We start from the raw sequence: 17,520 nt of genomic DNA on the forward strand, positions 1-17,520 counted from the left end.
GAGGTGGACCCAGTCCCCCAGGGTCGGGCGAGGCGGAGTCAGGCGAAGTATAATCCCCACCCCAGGTCGGGCGAAGCGAACCCAGACCCTCGGGGTCGGGCGAGGCGGAGTTGATCTCTGGGGGTCGGGCGAAGCAGAGTCCCCGCCCGAGCGAGGTGGACCCAGACCCTCAGGGGTCGGGCGAGACGGAGTTGGTCTCTAGGGGTCGGGCGAAGTAGAATTCCCGCCCTAGGTCGGGCGAGGCGAACCCAGACCCTCGGGGTTGGGTGAGATAGAGTTCGTCCCTGGGGTCGGCCGAGATGGAGTTCCCGCTTCCAGGTTGGATGAAGCGAATCCAGACCCTCGAGGGGTCGGGCGAGGTGAAGTTCATCCTTGAGGGTCGGCCAAAGCGGAGTTCCCGCCCCCAAGTTGGACGAGGCAAATCCAGACCCTCGGGGAGTCGGGCGAGGCGCAGCCTTGTATAACTTCTCCTCTAGAGGCTGAGATGGGTTGTTGATTTGGTCATCAACACATGCCCCCTGTTTTTTGGCAAAGCTTGCATGCCAAAAAATATACTTCTTTATTGTGCCAAGACTAAGGTCGATGTCAACACATCCATCGATCATATTTACTTTGTTCTAAGGACGATAATTAAATATCGGCCATAAAAAAGTCTGAGGGCGGTGACTAAGTATCAGCCATACATGCTTAAGCTTCTTGCCACACGCTTGGATGAAACTTCTTCAAATATTTGCCATTGAGAGCACGGGGCAGCAAAGTACCTTGCAATGACTCCACCAAATATGAATTTCCGGGAACCACTCTCGCAATTTTGAAAGGACCTTCCCAACTCGGAGACCACTTTCCAAACTTGTTATCTTTTGAGCCAATCGGTAGAATCACCTTCCACACTAGATCGCCAACTTGAAAACTTTTCAACTTGACCTTCTTGTTATACGCTTTTGCCACCCGTAGCTTGTCTCTCTCAATAGCCCTCAATGCTTCTAATCTCTTATCGGCGACCTCGTCAATATTGTCCATCATTAAATTGTGGAAATCCACCGCCGATAAACCATTTTGCTTGGCTAATCTCAAGGCGTCCAGATTTACCTCCACGGGCAAAACGACCTCTTGTCCATATACAAGCTCATATGGAGTTACTTTAGTTGCACCATGCCTGGAGATCCTATGCGCCCAAAGAGCCTCGGACAACACCTCATGCCATCTTCTAGGATTATCTTCAATCTTCTTCTTGATGAGCTTAATCAATATTTTATTTGTGGACTCCGCTTGTCCGTTGGCTTGGGCATAATATGGAGAGGAATTCAACAACTTTATCCTATATAATTCGGCAAAATCTCGAACTTGACATGATATAAAAGATGACCCTTGATCCGAGGTTAATGTTTGAGGAATGCCGAATCTATGAATAATGTGCTCGGTTATGAATTGAATTACCTCCACATGTGTCATATTTTTGAGAGGTACTGCTTCAGACCACTTGGTGAAATAATCAGTAGCAACTTGCACAAACCGATGTTCCTTTGATGACGGAGGATGAATCTGTCCAATAAAGTCCAATCCCCAACCTCTGAACGGCCACGGCTTGACAATAGGATGCAACATAGCAGCGGGAGCTAGCTGAATATTACCAAACTTTTGACAAGCTTCACACCCCTTGTAATATCTGAAGCAATCATTAATCATCGTCTGCCAATAAAAACCAGCACGCCGTAGTAACCACTTCATCTTGTGAGCCAACTGATGTGTACCGCAAATACCTTCATATACCTCTCCCATAGCAACTCTGGCTTGGTCCTCATCCAAGCACTTCAAAAGAATACCATCGACAGTTCGGCGATAAAGATCATCGTCAATTAATACATACTTGAAAGCCATCCGCCGTACCGTCCTGTCCACCCTCTTGTTAGGATCTTGTAGATAATTAACAATGGGCTTCCTCCAATCTTTGTCCTCACCTACATAAGCTTTAAAATTAGTGGCCGAATCGGCGGGCTGTGGTTCGGCCTTGCCTATCGTAGCAAGACAAGACATCGGCTCTTGAGAGATGTAAAACACGCCATGATGAACGTGATAGCCGGACGCTTGCTGTGCTAACTCATTTGCTCTCCAATTTTCATGTCTAGATATATGAGCAATACTAAAGGAATCTAAGGTAGCAATAATATCTAGACATGTATCATGATAAATATTAAGTGATTCATCGAAACATTGAAAAACCTTAGATATTTGCTGCACTATAAACAACGAATCACCAAAAGCCTCAATATGTGTAGCACCTATAGCAGCTAACAACTCTAGCCCGAACAGTAAAGCTTCATATTCGGCTTGATTATTTGTGCAAAAGAATTCTAAGCGGCTTGAGGCTTCAAAAACAGCACCATATGGAGAAATGTAAACAACACCAACACCTTGGCCATTGCTACAAACTGAACCATCAAGATATAATTTCCATGGTACTAGGGAAACAAGGTCAAGAACAACATTATGCCTGCCATTAATCTGATGCTCAACAATGAAATCAACAACAATTTGCCCCCCCATAGCTTTCAAAGGTTCATAGGCCAAATCATATTCAATTAAAGCATAAGCCCACTTACCAATCCTACCACTAAGAATTGGTCTATGCAACATACATTTAATGACATCGGTTTGACACGCTACTGTGCAAGCACTAGACACTACTATAGGATGGCCTTGTTGTCCCGGGTGGTAACGGCCTTTAGTCCCGATTACCGTGCCGGGACAATGATCCCGGGACTAAAGGTGGAACCTTCAGTCCCGGGTCATCGAGCCGGGACTAAAAAGGGCCCTTTAGTCCCGGTTGGTGTTACCAACCGGGACTAAAGGCCCTCCAGCCGAGCAAACGTGGCCACACCCTTTAGTCCCGGTTGGTAACCCTAACCGGGACTAAAGGTTCATTTTCTTTTTCTTTTTTTGTTTAATTTGTTTTCAGTTCAGTTACACATATTTGTTTAATATATAATATGTTTTTATGTACGTATTCTACGCTGTTAATATAAATACACGCATGCATATAATTACATCTAATTCTCATCTCGAGCATTATTATATTCGAATAAAGTATGAAACTATATATATTATAGATATATATGTATATATACAACACTTTCATAATCTTGTTCTCGAAAATAACGATATCAATAAACATTTAATTTACATCATTTATTCCTTAGGATCAAAGTAGAACTCGTCGTTGGGATTTAGCACATTTTCTAGAAGAAATCCTGCTATTGACTCTTGAACTGCTTTCAGATGGTCTTTTTGCATGACCCTTTGTTTCAACCATTCAGTCTTGCATTTGAAATAAAAGAAAAAGTATTAATATATATATATATATATATTCATTTAAAAATAAATAAAAAATTGATATATACGTACTCTGAGGACATCTTCAGGAGTTCTTCTTATGTGTGCAGTGATAAATTCACAAACGTAGTATCCACACAAGTTATTATCTGGTTGCTGCCGCAAACACCACTGTATGAGAAGAAGATTATTCTCATCATCTCACACGTAAATTGAAGTACGATATAGTAATTAAACACGTGGGGAAGTATATATAGTACAACTTACTAGTATTTCAACTACATTAAGTGGTGCCTTGCAATCCTTGCGGTGTTGCCGAATAAACTCTTTCCAAACCCTGTGCGACCAATAATGTACGATCGTGAATAAATTATGGCAAAGTCTATTCAATAATAGTTGTGCGCGAGAGATCAAAATTACCCCTGGATAATGTCTATCATATCTTGGTATAGTGCCCGCTCTTTTCTCAACGAGTCCAAGATTACTAACCGACTTGAGTTTAACTCAATGACAATGAGTATCCAGTGAAACCTGCATTGGTTTATATACACACGTACATGCATATAAGTTGTATTGATATTACATAAAATGTGTAGACTACATTATTATTAACACTTACTCAAAGTTGTACGGGAAAAGTATTGTTGTCTTGTCATGCTGCTTCACGAAGAACCTCATGATATTCTTCTGTGCTTCAGATACCCACTGCTCCTTGACAATAATATCAGTTTTGAATACGATATAAGGATCAATGAAGCCAACACTGGTGTCTTGTATTCTTTGGAGCTCTGACATCTGGAATCTGTATATAAATATAAGTTATATGTGAGGATAATTATATACACATACGCATGGAAGTGAGTTTATTAAATAAAAATAAGAATCACTTACAAACAAAAGCAGCTAATGATTGATTTGTCCAGAGCGTCCATGTGGTATAGTTGATGCAATTCTTCGAAACTAATATGTAAGATGTCATCGCCACGGAAGTAATGATGGTCTCTAAATCTGACAAAGATCCACTCCTCACCCCTACCACACGCCTGCATGTACCACTTGTTGAGCAAGTACATTTGCGTACCCAATTCATTCAGAGCCGTAGGGTTGTACAGACTTTTGCCAAATTTATAAGTCTTCCAGGTATCAACTTCTAGGTTCTAGATTGGAGCTTTGCCCATCAATTGATCCAAGGTTAAACCAGTTAGTTCAAAAAAAGCATTAAGGTCTTGAACCGACACTTCTCCAGAGTTGTCTAGTCGATAGACTTCTATGTTGGAACCATATTTATTAGCAACAACAAGATTTTGCATTGGTTGCTTCTGTTGTCCGAGCTGTGGGACATCCTTCCCTGATGCTCTTTTCCTTTTCTTATCTGCATCATGTGACTTCACGAGGGAGCGGTCATAGTCTGATAGTGGTGGTGGCTTACGAAGTTTAAGCATCTTTTTATTGTGAGCTTCGACCTTCTGCCTCAGCGGATCTCGTGGTATGTAAAAGTACGGCTTCTCCTTAAGCTTTGCTTGTCTCTGCTTTTGGATATCTATAAAAAAATCTTTCACTTTTTTGTCTTCTTCAGCTGCTATTTGCTCATCAGTCTTTTCAGGAAGTATTTCTTGAGAAATAACTCTTTTTTTCGGGGTCTTCTTTGCCGCCGGGACCTTAGACGTCTCTGTAGTGCATCGCTGTGGAGGGGGTGGGGGCAGTGTTGGAGACCGGCGTGGAGGCGATGAGGCCGGTGTTGGAGACCGGCGTGGAGGTGTTGGAGATCATTGTGGAGGCGGTGGGGCCAGTGTAGGAGTTGGAGATCGTTGTGGAGGCGATGGGGCCGGTGTAGGAGTTGGAGATCGCCGTGGGGATGAAGTCGTCTCGCCCCCCGCGACGCTGTGATGAGATGGGGAATGAATGATTGGGCTAGGCTGGGGGGAGACCCTGCTACAAAAACAAGTTGTGAGTCAATTATTTTTGAAGCCAATATAAAATTAATGGAAAATAATATTTCATTCACTTTCATTCGTACCTAGGGTGAGGTAGGGGAAGCGGTGGCACCCTAGGAATGATGATGAAGTGTTTGCGCCATTGAATAAATGTCTTCCACTGTAGTAATTCTAGTGTTGTACTCAGCTTTTTTTGCCCCTCTTCGGCCGTCGGGTATAGCAACTTCCTATGATCCTCAAGCATGCGCTCGAACTTAACTTTGTCTTTTTCACTTTTGCATTCTTGTTGTGCATCACGAATGGCATCACCAAGAGCATCACCGAGATCATCTTCTGCCGCTACCTCTTCTTCATCTCCCCCCATTGTAGTATCATCAAAGGCACCATACTGAGCAATAATGTCATCAATGTCTAAATCTTCTCCTTCACCTTCTTCCATCATGACCCCGCTTTCTCCATGCTTAGTCCAACATATATAGTTTGACATGAAACCTGACTTAAGCAAATGTAAATGAAGACTCATTGAGCTTGAATATTCCTTTAAATTCTTACATAGGGCACATGGACAACACATGAAACCATCCCGCTTATTTGCCTCGGCCACACCTAAGAAATAGTGCACGCCCTTAATAAAGTCTTGGGAGCGGCGATCGGCATTGTACATCCAATGGCGTGACATAATCTGCATTACACGATAAATTATGAAAACCTTGAACATAATTAAGTATTTTATTACACAACATAGATGACACACACTCGGTTGATTAATTAACTAAGCCTGGCTACAACGTAAGCAATCCCAACTATCACTAAACACACTAAAACTACAATGCACTTCAGTAACATAATTATTTCGTGACCGTACGTAACTAAAATAGACAAATCATTAGTCTATTGAATATCAATAAGCTTCTCCTGCTGGCTCACTGCCTCATCATCAGCAGCCGCTACCTCAAGCGCACCCGAATTCTACACGTATGTAGCATAATCTTCCTCCCAGTACCAACCATCGCATCCATTGCCCTCCCATTGAAATTAAAGCCAAAAAATATTTAGTCAAAAATATTCAAGAAAAGAAGGTCAATTAGCCATAATAATCAAATGCGTAAGAAACTCACATTGCGATCCGGGCACTTGTAGAAAACACGACCCTTGTTGGGTCCCTGTCTCTTGACTCGGTACTCCATCACAATCTTCTGCTTACACTTGCCGCAGATAATGAGAGGGAGTTCTGGCCTTAGTGGTTTCGCAACCGAACGAGAGGTCGAGGATCCGGTACCAGTTGTCATATACTTTCTATACTTATTTTTGCAAACTAGTGTAAATTTCATATTTTCTAAAATAATATATTTAAACAACACTAAAATTATTTATTTATCTAACTAAACCATGAAATATGTACTATGTATAATAGTAAAATACCAAACTATCAAGTGATTTTACTATTGTAAATCATCATGTGATTTTGAGCTAAAAATGACATAGAAATCATAATCAAATCCACCATATCAAGTTACTTTCTATACTTATTTTTGCAAACTATTGTAAATTTCTCATTTCTAAAGTAATATATTAAAAAAATAAAAATATTTATTTATCTAACTAAACCATGAAATGTACTACATATACTGGCAATACTAAACTATCAAGTGATTTTGATGAACTAATTTAACTTTTGTTTATCCAAACATATATGCAAATCATCATGTGATTTTGAGCTAAAAATGACATAAAATCATAATAAAGTCCAACATATAAAGTTACACATGCATCTACATCGCAAAATGAGATAAGCTACTGATAAAACATAAGAGGATTAAGTTTGTTACCTCCAAAATCGAAGAGCAACACCAATGGAGGGGGAGAGAGCAAGAACAACAGCAAGCTGAAGAACAGAGGTAGTGAGTTTGAATGGAATGGCTCGGGCTTGGGGAGGAAGAAATGAGCTGGTCTATAGGCCGGGATAATTAGTCCCGGTTAGGGGGCCAAACCGAGACTAAAGATTAATCTTTATTCCCGGGGCATCACCCAAACCGGGACTAAAAGCTTTAGTCCCGGCTGGTATTACCAACCGGGACTAAAGATCCCTGCCCCACGGACGACCATTGGGCAGGAACCTTTAGTCCCGGGGGCAAACAATGCCGAGGCTAATGCCAAATTGGGACATCGTTCTAAAGTCTGTTCTCTAGTAGTGAGATAATAAATAATGCCTCAACTTTGTGCAAGCATAATGTAGTGAAAGGCATAATTTTTCAATAAAGGTGTACCTTGTTTCAGCGTCCAACAAACGACGACTCAAATATGCAATAGCATGCTCCTTTCCTTCAGTTTCTTGTGTCAAAACAACACCAATTACTCTATCTTCCGCTGCAATATAAAGCTTAAACGGCTGTCCATGTTTGGGTGCTCTCAATACTGGTGGAGTAACCAGATAATGATTAATCTTTTCAAATGCTTCTTGCTGTTTTGCCCCCCAAGTGAAACCAGTGTCGCTCTTCAACCGAAGGATAGGTGTAAAAGCATCAACTTTCCCCGACAAGTTAGCTATGAATCTCCTCAAATAATTGACCTTGCCAATGACCTTTTGCACTTCTCTCTTGCATCCAGGAATCTGAATTTTCTGGATAACGTCAATCTTCTTAGGATCTATCTTTATGCCATGTTCGTGAAAAATGAAGCCTAAAAACTTTCCAGCTGATACACCAAAAGCACACTTTAAAGGATTCATCTTCAAATTATACTTTCTCATTCTATCAAAAGCTAAATGCAAATCGACCAAATGTGGTTCAATGACATCCGATTTGACAACAATATCATCAATATAAACCTCTAAAATGACCCCAAGTAAATCATGAAAGATTAAATTCATAGCTCTTTGATATGTAGCACCGGCGTTCTTCAAACCAAAGGTCATTACTACCCACTCAAATAAACCAAGAAAACCGAGGCAGCAAAAAGCCGTTTTGGATATGTCTTCTTCAGCCATAAAAATATGGTTATACCCCGCATTACCATCAAGAAAGCTAATAACTTTATGTCCAGAAGCATCATTAATAAGCATATCGGCTATAGGCATAGGACACTCATCTTTGGGTGTAGCTCTGTTCAAATCTCTAAAATCAATGCACACTCTCAATTTGCCGGATCCTTTCTTCTCCATGGGTACAATATTGGAAATCCAACCAGCATACCTACAAGGTCTAATGAAATTAGCTTTAAGCAACCGATCGATCTCCTCCTTGATCCGGTCATACATCTTGGGATTGAATCTTCTAGCTGGCTGTTTGAAAGGTCTAAAACCACTCTTAATGGGCAGCCGATGTTCTACCAACTCTTGGCTCAATCCAAGCATCTCATGGTATTCCCAAGCAAAGATATCAATATATTCTTTTAATAGCTCGATTAACTTCAACTTGTAATCGACTTTTAGATTTTTGTTTATAAAAGTCGGCCTAGGAACTGATCCATCACCAATGTCTATGTCCTCTAATGGATCGGCCGATGTAAAACCTTGTCCTAGCTTATCCATATTTTCTAGCTCTTCTATGGATTCATGCATATCGATCTCTTGAGAACGATAATTTTCGAGACGCTTTTGCAACCAATCTAGGCTAGGATTCATCTAATCACATTATATTTTTGAGCCGATCACCACCAATCGGCTTTAACATGATGGGCACAAAACCATTTTTTGTAGCACTAAGGAAATCAAACTCTGGAAGATCATTGCGTCCCGTCAAACAAGTAGCTTCAGGATGTTGCCAATCCACCATAGCATCGGCCAAAGCAACACAAGCCGATGTATCTGCATAAATCATCTCCACCTCGTCTTCTACCCATTGGATTAGAAATTGGTGCATGGTAGAAGGCACGCACTGGTTAGCGTGTACCCAATCGCGGCCTAAAATCATATTGTAATTACCTTGCACCTCGACGACAAAGAATGCGGTCAGCAAAGTCTTGCTTCCAACCGTGAGCTCCACATAAATAACTCCTTTGGCTTCTATCGGTTCTTTGCCTTCAAAGCCATTCAACACCATATTGGTCTTCTTCAAGTCTTCATCTTGCAGCCCCAATTTCTTGAAAACTGAATATGGCATAAGATCAATCACAGCTCCACCATCAACAAGCATTCTAGCAACCGGCGATCCATTAATATGACCCTTGATGTACAGCAGCTTCAAGTGCTTCACCGGTTCTTTAGGCTTCTCAAAGATAGCATTCTTGGGACCGAAATCCAGCTAGGCTACTTCTCCTTCCTCACCAACAACACGATACTCAGCGGGTAGATAATAAACCATATTGATATCCATACCTTCCCTGCTGGGTGTCGGTTCAAAATCCACCATCTCTTCGTCATCTCCCAAGGTAAATAGCGGTGTCTGTGATGAAGGAGGTGCTGTAGGTGACATGGTTGAGGCTGGGACAGCCTCATGTACTTCCTGAGTTGGAGTAACAGCTACTGGAACAGGTGGAGTTGCTGCTGTTTTTTCATCAACCTTAGGCTTCCACACTTGTTTCGGATTGATGACAGGTCGAATTTGGTTGAAGAATTCGTCCCTTAGCTTCTCCGTCTTTTCCTCCTCCTTTTGCTGAGTTCTCATGCGCTGCAGCCTCCTCTTCTTAGTCTTGGACAAGCTAGGAGGACACCATATCGGCTGGGTATATTTAGGATCAATTTTCTTGGCGCTGCTGGTACTAGCATCATGATCAATAGTTGCTGAACCTAACTGTACAGCAGCCACGACACCACTAGATTTAGCTGGATTATTGATAATAATCGGCCCTTTACCTAGGTCTTTGATCTCCACATCTTTAGTGCCAATTTTGATAACATCGGCACTTGTAGACCTCCCTTCTTGCTTACCTGCTGGTTCTGAAATTCCAGCACTTGGTGACTTAGCACGCCATTCTTGCTTCACCATCTTCTTTGGAAACGCTTGTGATGTCCAATTAGTACCATTGCCCAAACGACCTTTTGCGGAATGAGTTAGCCTCTCAAATATAGGTCTTCTAGGTGCTGCCCACCTAGGATGAAAAGCATATGGAGCCATTGGGGGCTGCTCCCATCCTCCATAGTAATCTCTTGCATAATATGGCGCATAGGGAAATGGCGCCATCCATGGTGCAGGGGCCCATGGCCCATATGGAACATGTTGTTGCTGAAATTGATGGTATGGAGGTGACCTTGAACGCTTCATTTGTGATGGCGGATTGGAGCTAGAACCGGCCGCTTGTTTGGCATACTTGGACAACAACATATCAAATGTTGGCTCTTGATCTTCTTCTGTTGCGCTTTTGCCTCATTCACCTTCCACTTGCCAACCTCTGGACTTTTAGGCTTGATGAATTTTGCATGACTTCCTTGCTGCGCTTGCCCCCCAAGTACATGAGTTTTCATAGTGATTTTTAATGTCTCATTGCCATTGGGGGCCTTCTCAAGCACAACCTCTCTTCCCAGGACCTTGTCATCGGTGGTTATGACCCTTGGTTCGCCGATAACAACCATTGACTTCCCTTTAGCAGCTTCGGCTTGTTCAGGCCGAAGTAACACCTTCTTCCCCTCCAAATTTAAAGTGTTCATGGGAAAGGGAGTCTTGTCAACTTGCATTTTAGCAAAGCTCAATCGTCCATCGTTTATAGCCAATTGGATCTGTCGCCGAAACATATTACAATCATTAGTAGCATGAGAAAAAGAATTATGATACTTGCAATAAGCTCGCCGTTTCAGCTCCTCAAACGGCGGTAAAGTATGTGAAATTTTAATGTACTTGTCTTGCAGCAAAGCATAAAAAATCCTATCACATTTAGCAATATCAAAAGTAAACTTCATCTCTTCTTCATGATTCTTGCGAATCGGCTTAAGAGCACTACAAGCATATGGTTTGGCCTTTGAAGGCCAAACAAATTCAGCAGCATAGACATCAACTTCATCATCCGAACTAGAATTATAATCAATAACATGCATGCGAGGACGATCAGTTTTAGTCTTATAACTATCTTTGACATCTTTGCTTCGGCTTTCTTGAGCCAAAGCTCGCTGCAAGACTTGGTTAACAGTTAGAAATTCATAACCTTCTAATTTTTCTTTAATGTGAGTTTTGAAACCATTAGGCACAAGGTCAGCCAAATCTCTTTCTCCTATCACGAGACTATAGCACCGGTTTTTAACATCTCTAAATCTTTTGACATAATCTGAAACCGATTCATCATGCCTTTGTCTAACCGATGTAAGATGTGATAGCTTAAGTTCATTATCGCCGCTATAAAAATGATCATGGAATTTTTGTTCTAGCTGCAACCATGTTGTAATAGAACCAGGAGACAAAGCAGAGAACCATGAAAAAGCTGTACCGGTTAAAGATAAAGGAAATAAGCGAACTTTCAACTCATCCGTGGAACCCGCTTCACCTAATTGAGCAAGATATTGACTAACGTGCTCCCATGTGGTTTTGCTATCCTCGCCATTAAATTTAGAAAATTCAGGAACCTTGTAACCTTGAGGATAAGCAATAGCATCAAAGCAGGATGGGTACGGCTTTTGATAAGTTCATCCTCTAACCTTTGGTTCAACCCCAAAAGACTCAACAAACATCCTATGTATATCTTCTCATAACCCCGCCATAACTTCTCCTAAATTGGTTGGGAGTGCCCTAGGTGGTGGCATAGAATTTATAGGAGTGTTGCTCGTATTTAAAATATGTGATGTAGGCATCGACGGTGTAGAACATTGTGGCATGGTTTTATTTGGTGCCGAAACTACCAAAGACGGTACACTAACAATGGGATTAGTATATGTAGGCATTACCATTAATTCACTTCCAGGTTTAGCTTGCTGCCCAGAAAAGAAATTCATCGGCATGCCATATGTGGGTTGTTGTGGCAATTCCGATAAATCACTAGGTGCTGTTGTGTTGGGGTTTACTGCACTAGTGGATGCACCAATATGACTATTAGAGGGCTGCGGCGTATTTTCCTTAGCTTTCATCATATTTATCATAGCCTCATTAAGAAGATCATTATTATGTGCAACACAAAACTCTAATTCGGCCAACTGTTCAGGAGAAAAAGCGCTACTTATAGAATTTTGTACCTTTTCTTTGCCTTGTAGAGGAGGGAAAGTGATCTTGCCGACTGCTGTGATATTACCTTGACGATCTTTGTTGAAGTTAGCAAGGAATCTATCCATCTCTTCCTCCTCACGCTTCTTCTTGTATGCTTCATAAGCTTGGCGATGCTCTTCGGACAATTCATCAAAGGTAGGCTTGATGATGTTGTCGGTGCTGATATCCGTGGGCTTTGGGATCTTGCTGCCAGACATGACTGACGGCGGCGTAGATGTACCTTGATCTTCCTTCTTTCCCCAGCGGAGTCGCCAAAAAGTGTGTTTGCACACGAACACGTCACGTGTGCCCCCGACGACGAGTGCGGTGCGCAAGACACGTAGCAAGGGGAGTCTCGTCGGGAGCGCGATGCACAAGACACGCCAGCGAGAGCTCTTGGGACCCGACACCCCACGCTCCTAGAAGGGACCCTATCAGGGAGAGCGGCGGCGATGGGCTGTCCTAGGTCGGCCTGACCGCCCCTAGGACCTTGTACTCGCTATCGCAATGAAGTAGACGGCAACGAAGAACAAGAAGCAAAAACTAGAGCTGAGAGAAAATAGTAGATGCAAAATAATGTAGTAGATTGATTTGTTCGATTGTGTGTTCGCAATCGGCCATCACCCTGTACATATTTATAGGGCGACTGGTCTTTCCATGAATAACCGAACAAGGCTTTCCTAATCTACTTCGGCAATGTCTCCTAAACCGGCACGTCTGTCTCCGTGAAAAAGCACAGCCTTCAACCCCGGATCTTACCTGTCTCCTTAGGGCGGCCCGACCCCAATGATCAGGCGAGGCGTACCCAGACCTGTGGGGGTCGGGCGAGGCGTAGTTTGTCCCAAGGGATCGGGTGAAGCAGAGTCCCTGTCCCCAGGTCGGGCGAGGTGGACCCAGTCCCTCGGGGTCGGGCGAGGCGGAGTTGGTCTCTGGGAGTCGGGTGAAGTATAATCCCCACCCCAGGTCGGGCGAGGCGAACCCAGACCCTCGGGGTTGGGCGAGGCGGAGTTGATCTCTAGGGGTCAGGCGAAGCAGAGTCCTCGCCCAGGCGAGGTGGACCCAGACCCTCAGGGGTCGGGCGAAGTAGAATTCCTGCCCCAGGTCGGGCGAGGCGAACCCAGACCCTCGGGGTCAGGTGAGATAGAGTTCGTCCCTGGGGTCGACCATGACAGAGTTTCCGCTTCTAGGTTGGATGAGGCGAATCCAGACCCTCGAGGGGTCGGGCGAGGCGGAGTTCATCCCTGAGGGTCGGCCGAAGCGGAGTTCCCGCCCCCAGGTCGGACGAGGCAAATCCAGACCCTCGGGGGGTCGGGCGAGGCGTAGCCTTGTATAACTTCTCCTCTAGAGGCTGAGATGGGTTGTTGATTTGGTCATCAACAGGCATATAATAGGATTAATATTATGCGCGACATGTGGGTCCCATATATAATTATGATTTTTAGCACCAAGCATAAGGAAGGTTTAAGATGGTGCAAGCGGATTATATATAGTTGCAATCACGGTTCAACAAATATTTCTGTTGGACGCTCTATTAATAGGCATTTGATACATGACTCAGTGTCCTATATATCTCCTTGTGCCACGTGGTACCTCTTTGCTTCGCTAGCTTTGGCAGCTCAAGCGAGTACTTCACCTTAGGCCCTCTTTGGTGCGGCTCACATCGGTTGTTGCTGGCCATTCGAGCATGTTGTTGCAGCTATGGGAGATGGCGGCGGCGGCCTTACATGGCATACTCAGTCATCTTGAGATGCTTTGACTCTCTAGTTATAATTTGAAATGGAAGGAGTAGTTGATATTTGTTGTTGACGACTAAACTTAAGAGTATATTACAATGGGTTTGTTTCATATCCAAGGGCTAATTATTAGCCACCTAAAAATATATAAATTAGCTCTAGTCTATCTAAATAGGGTCTAATTTCTTAAGCCAAGTCTCCAACTGGTTGTTAACAAACTAGGGGGACAACCTCAGTTAATTTAGACTAATTTTTAACCCTAGTTAGTAACTAGTCCTAACCGATTCAAACAGGTCTTTAACTTAGGCCTTGTTTAGTTCCACCCTAAATTCCCAAAAAGTGCTACAGTACTTATCACATCGAATGTTTGCGGCCCGTGCATGGAGCATTAAATGTAGACGAAAAAAAACTAATTGCACAGTTTGGTGGAAAATTGCGAGACGAACGTTTTGAGCCTAATTAGTCCATGATTGAACACTAATTGCCAAATAAAAACGAAAGTGCTACAGTAGCCCTAAATTCCAACTTCCTCAAACTAAACGAGCCCTTATAACAAAACTATCTAGAATGATAACTCTTTTGGAATGGATGGAGTAACTGTATAGTGATATATACGACCTTATGTCATAAGCAAACATGTCAAAAAGCACAGGAAGGTGATTAGTGAGCCTCATTAGGCCTTAGTGTTGGTGGTTAATTTGTGTACAAAGGCACAGCGGCCGCGTCAGCATTCATTACTAGCTACTTGGATGTGACTTGTCCATGAAACGTCGAAGTCGAATGGGACATGACAAGAGCCCTTAAATAAATCCATGAAAACTTTGAACCATGGCCATTGCAGTGATGCATGGCCGCATGGCTAACTGGTGGACACGGCGATGGTCATAAAAATTTCAATTTCAATTAATAAAGCACTCCTTCATTTGTTGACATGATATATGAGCGTCTACCTTTATATTACTGTAAATCGTAAAATACAGTTGTTTCAATCTACACCACAGCAACGCCAAAAAATTGAATCTTGTATAAAAAAAAATCATGTATGTAGTAATATACTTTTATAAAAAGAAACTACAGTACTTACAATCAAACTACACCTATATTGATATATCATAATGTTTTAGTCAAAATACATCAACTTATCAAATGGAATAAGTGGCTATGTTCTTTCGAACTTATCAGCCGGTTTATATCATCCGTACTTCAGCTTATTCTTTCTCACAGAACACTATTGAATCAGCCAAAATCATATTCAAATAAAGTGTAATGAATGCTGAAAAACCAAACCAGGAGTAGAGCTGCTTCAGTTCGGCTTCATCTGCACTCAGACACAACACATGTGTATATATGCTTCCGATCGATCCAGATGCTGCTTCTGTTCCGTGGCATAAATGCATGACCTGACCCAACCAGATTCGTGCATGCATCACTCATGTTCTTCTTCTTCATTTTCTTTTGAGCTTTGCCGCGGTACCTTTAAATGACTGTGAGCTGTCGATCTAGATGATTTTTATCACATATTACCTTCTAGGAGGTAATAAAAGCATAAGGAAAATATTTTCCAATTAGATCTAATTCCATATCCTATTAGGTCTCACTTGCATGCATGATGTAAATTGTAATCAACAAACTAATGTTCCTATGTTTGTGACAACGTGACATATCATGCTAAGATGATTTTTAAACATTTTTGTAACATTTCTTTTTTCACGTACGTTTGCATGTACGTCACTTGCTAAAATACACGTATATGCATGCTTAATATTTTTTGTGCTTAATCCTTTTATGTAATGTAGTCTTAATTGAGTTAGAATACTACACACACTTAAATATGTAACGTGTTAGCATGTAAACATGTTTTAGATCGCTAAAGTTTACGGCTCAGTTAACGTGTTCGATGTTGATATTCTTATTGTATATAACATATTTTTTTAGTTGAGCATGTGAACGAAAAATGGATTGTTCGAATTCATATTTTGATGTATGCGCACTTTAGTAGAACAAAATAATTATGCATGGTTACGAAATAGAAAAGGAAGGTTGCAGAAAAAGAAGATTACGGCAACAAGGAAGGGGCCACATGCGCTCTTGTATCTCCCGTAAATCCGTGATTTAGGGGATTTGAGAATAATTATTTTTTCTTTTTTAGGTTAATTACTTAATTAATCGCAAAATCTAAAAAAATCAATGGCTTAGATTAGTTTGAGGTATTACCTCCTAAGTAGGTAAAGTGGGTACCGTAACATTGCCTTTTTCTTTTTGAGGAACCGTTCATGTGCTTCTTGTGTTTCAGATCGAGGAAGAGATAAATTAAAGACGTATTGGTCGTGTTTCACAAGCCCAATATAATCTCTCACTATTACAAAAATAAAATTAAAGGAGATCAACGAAAATTAATTCCAATAGCTTGTAATAATTAATCCTATTTAGAATGTCAACCCACGCATGAACCATGATATGGCACTCCCAAGTCAAAGTTGAAGAAATCAATGCTGGCAAAAAGAAAATAATAAGTGGGCAGGAATTGAATCAACCAAGACACACCTTGCTAGCTATCTCTATCTGGCTGAAGAGGAGTGATTCTGATGGTTCCAAAGTTCCCTGCAAAAATGGCCCATGAATGAAACATGTGCTACGATGTATTTGCGATTTTTTTCCTTGCCTCGTTTATCATGCTCTCCTCTTCTAAATGCTATCTCTTCGAAACCGTTGAAGATCCATGGTAATACCAAAAATGATATCGATTGGTACAAGATTTTTCAGTTTTGCTTTCTCATCTAATGGTTAGAGAGACTAGATGATGGGACCAACCAGGATGAGGAGGGTGTACCAGTGGAGGCTCATGGTGGTTGTATGGTTGAGTCGTTAGACTTATCTAAACTTTAGCTCATCTTCTAGCTCTAGGCTGTCTAGATCATTAACAGCTAAATTTAGCCAACTAAAATTTAGTTGGTGATCCAAACAGACCCTTAAACTAATAATGACCGTACAGATAATCAAGATGTATGCGGGTTTATCTACGAATCCATAAAGAGACTTGAGTTTTGATGATGTAACCCACAAAAAATTAACTCGTTCACCTTCCTACCGGTGACTTCATCAAAATCGAGATCTGCCGACACAGTCTTTAGAAGGTGCTCATAGGAATAAAGTTTACGTGTGTACGTTTATAGGAGCGACTGTATGTGCATATTGTGAGCCCCTACGTCTATAGCGTGTAATTCAGAAAAAATATAACCGGCATTCTAGCGAAACCAAGTGAAAATGGTAATTTGGGAAACCCACTTAAAGAGTGGAATGAAGAAATAAAGAAACCCAAATGTCCTAATAATAAAGCCATTTGAAAGTATTTCTGTAAACATCGCTCGTAACTAGATGGAGCAAGCAAAAGCAAGAAGGTTCAAAGTGTTATTATGTCTG

At 41.8% G+C, this 17,520-nt stretch overlaps 1 pseudogene; it reads right to left on the reverse strand.

The window, feature by feature from the left end:
• Positions 1–8,890: 8,890 nt before the first annotated feature.
• Positions 8,891–10,318, reverse strand: LOC136451228 (uncharacterized; annotated as a pseudogene).
• Between the last annotated feature and the right edge of the window lie 7,202 nt (positions 10,319–17,520).

Source organism: Miscanthus floridulus, chromosome 5 (assembly GCF_019320115.1).
Source record: "Miscanthus floridulus cultivar M001 chromosome 5, ASM1932011v1, whole genome shotgun sequence".
Lineage (NCBI taxonomy): Eukaryota > Viridiplantae > Streptophyta > Magnoliopsida > Poales > Poaceae > Miscanthus > Miscanthus floridulus.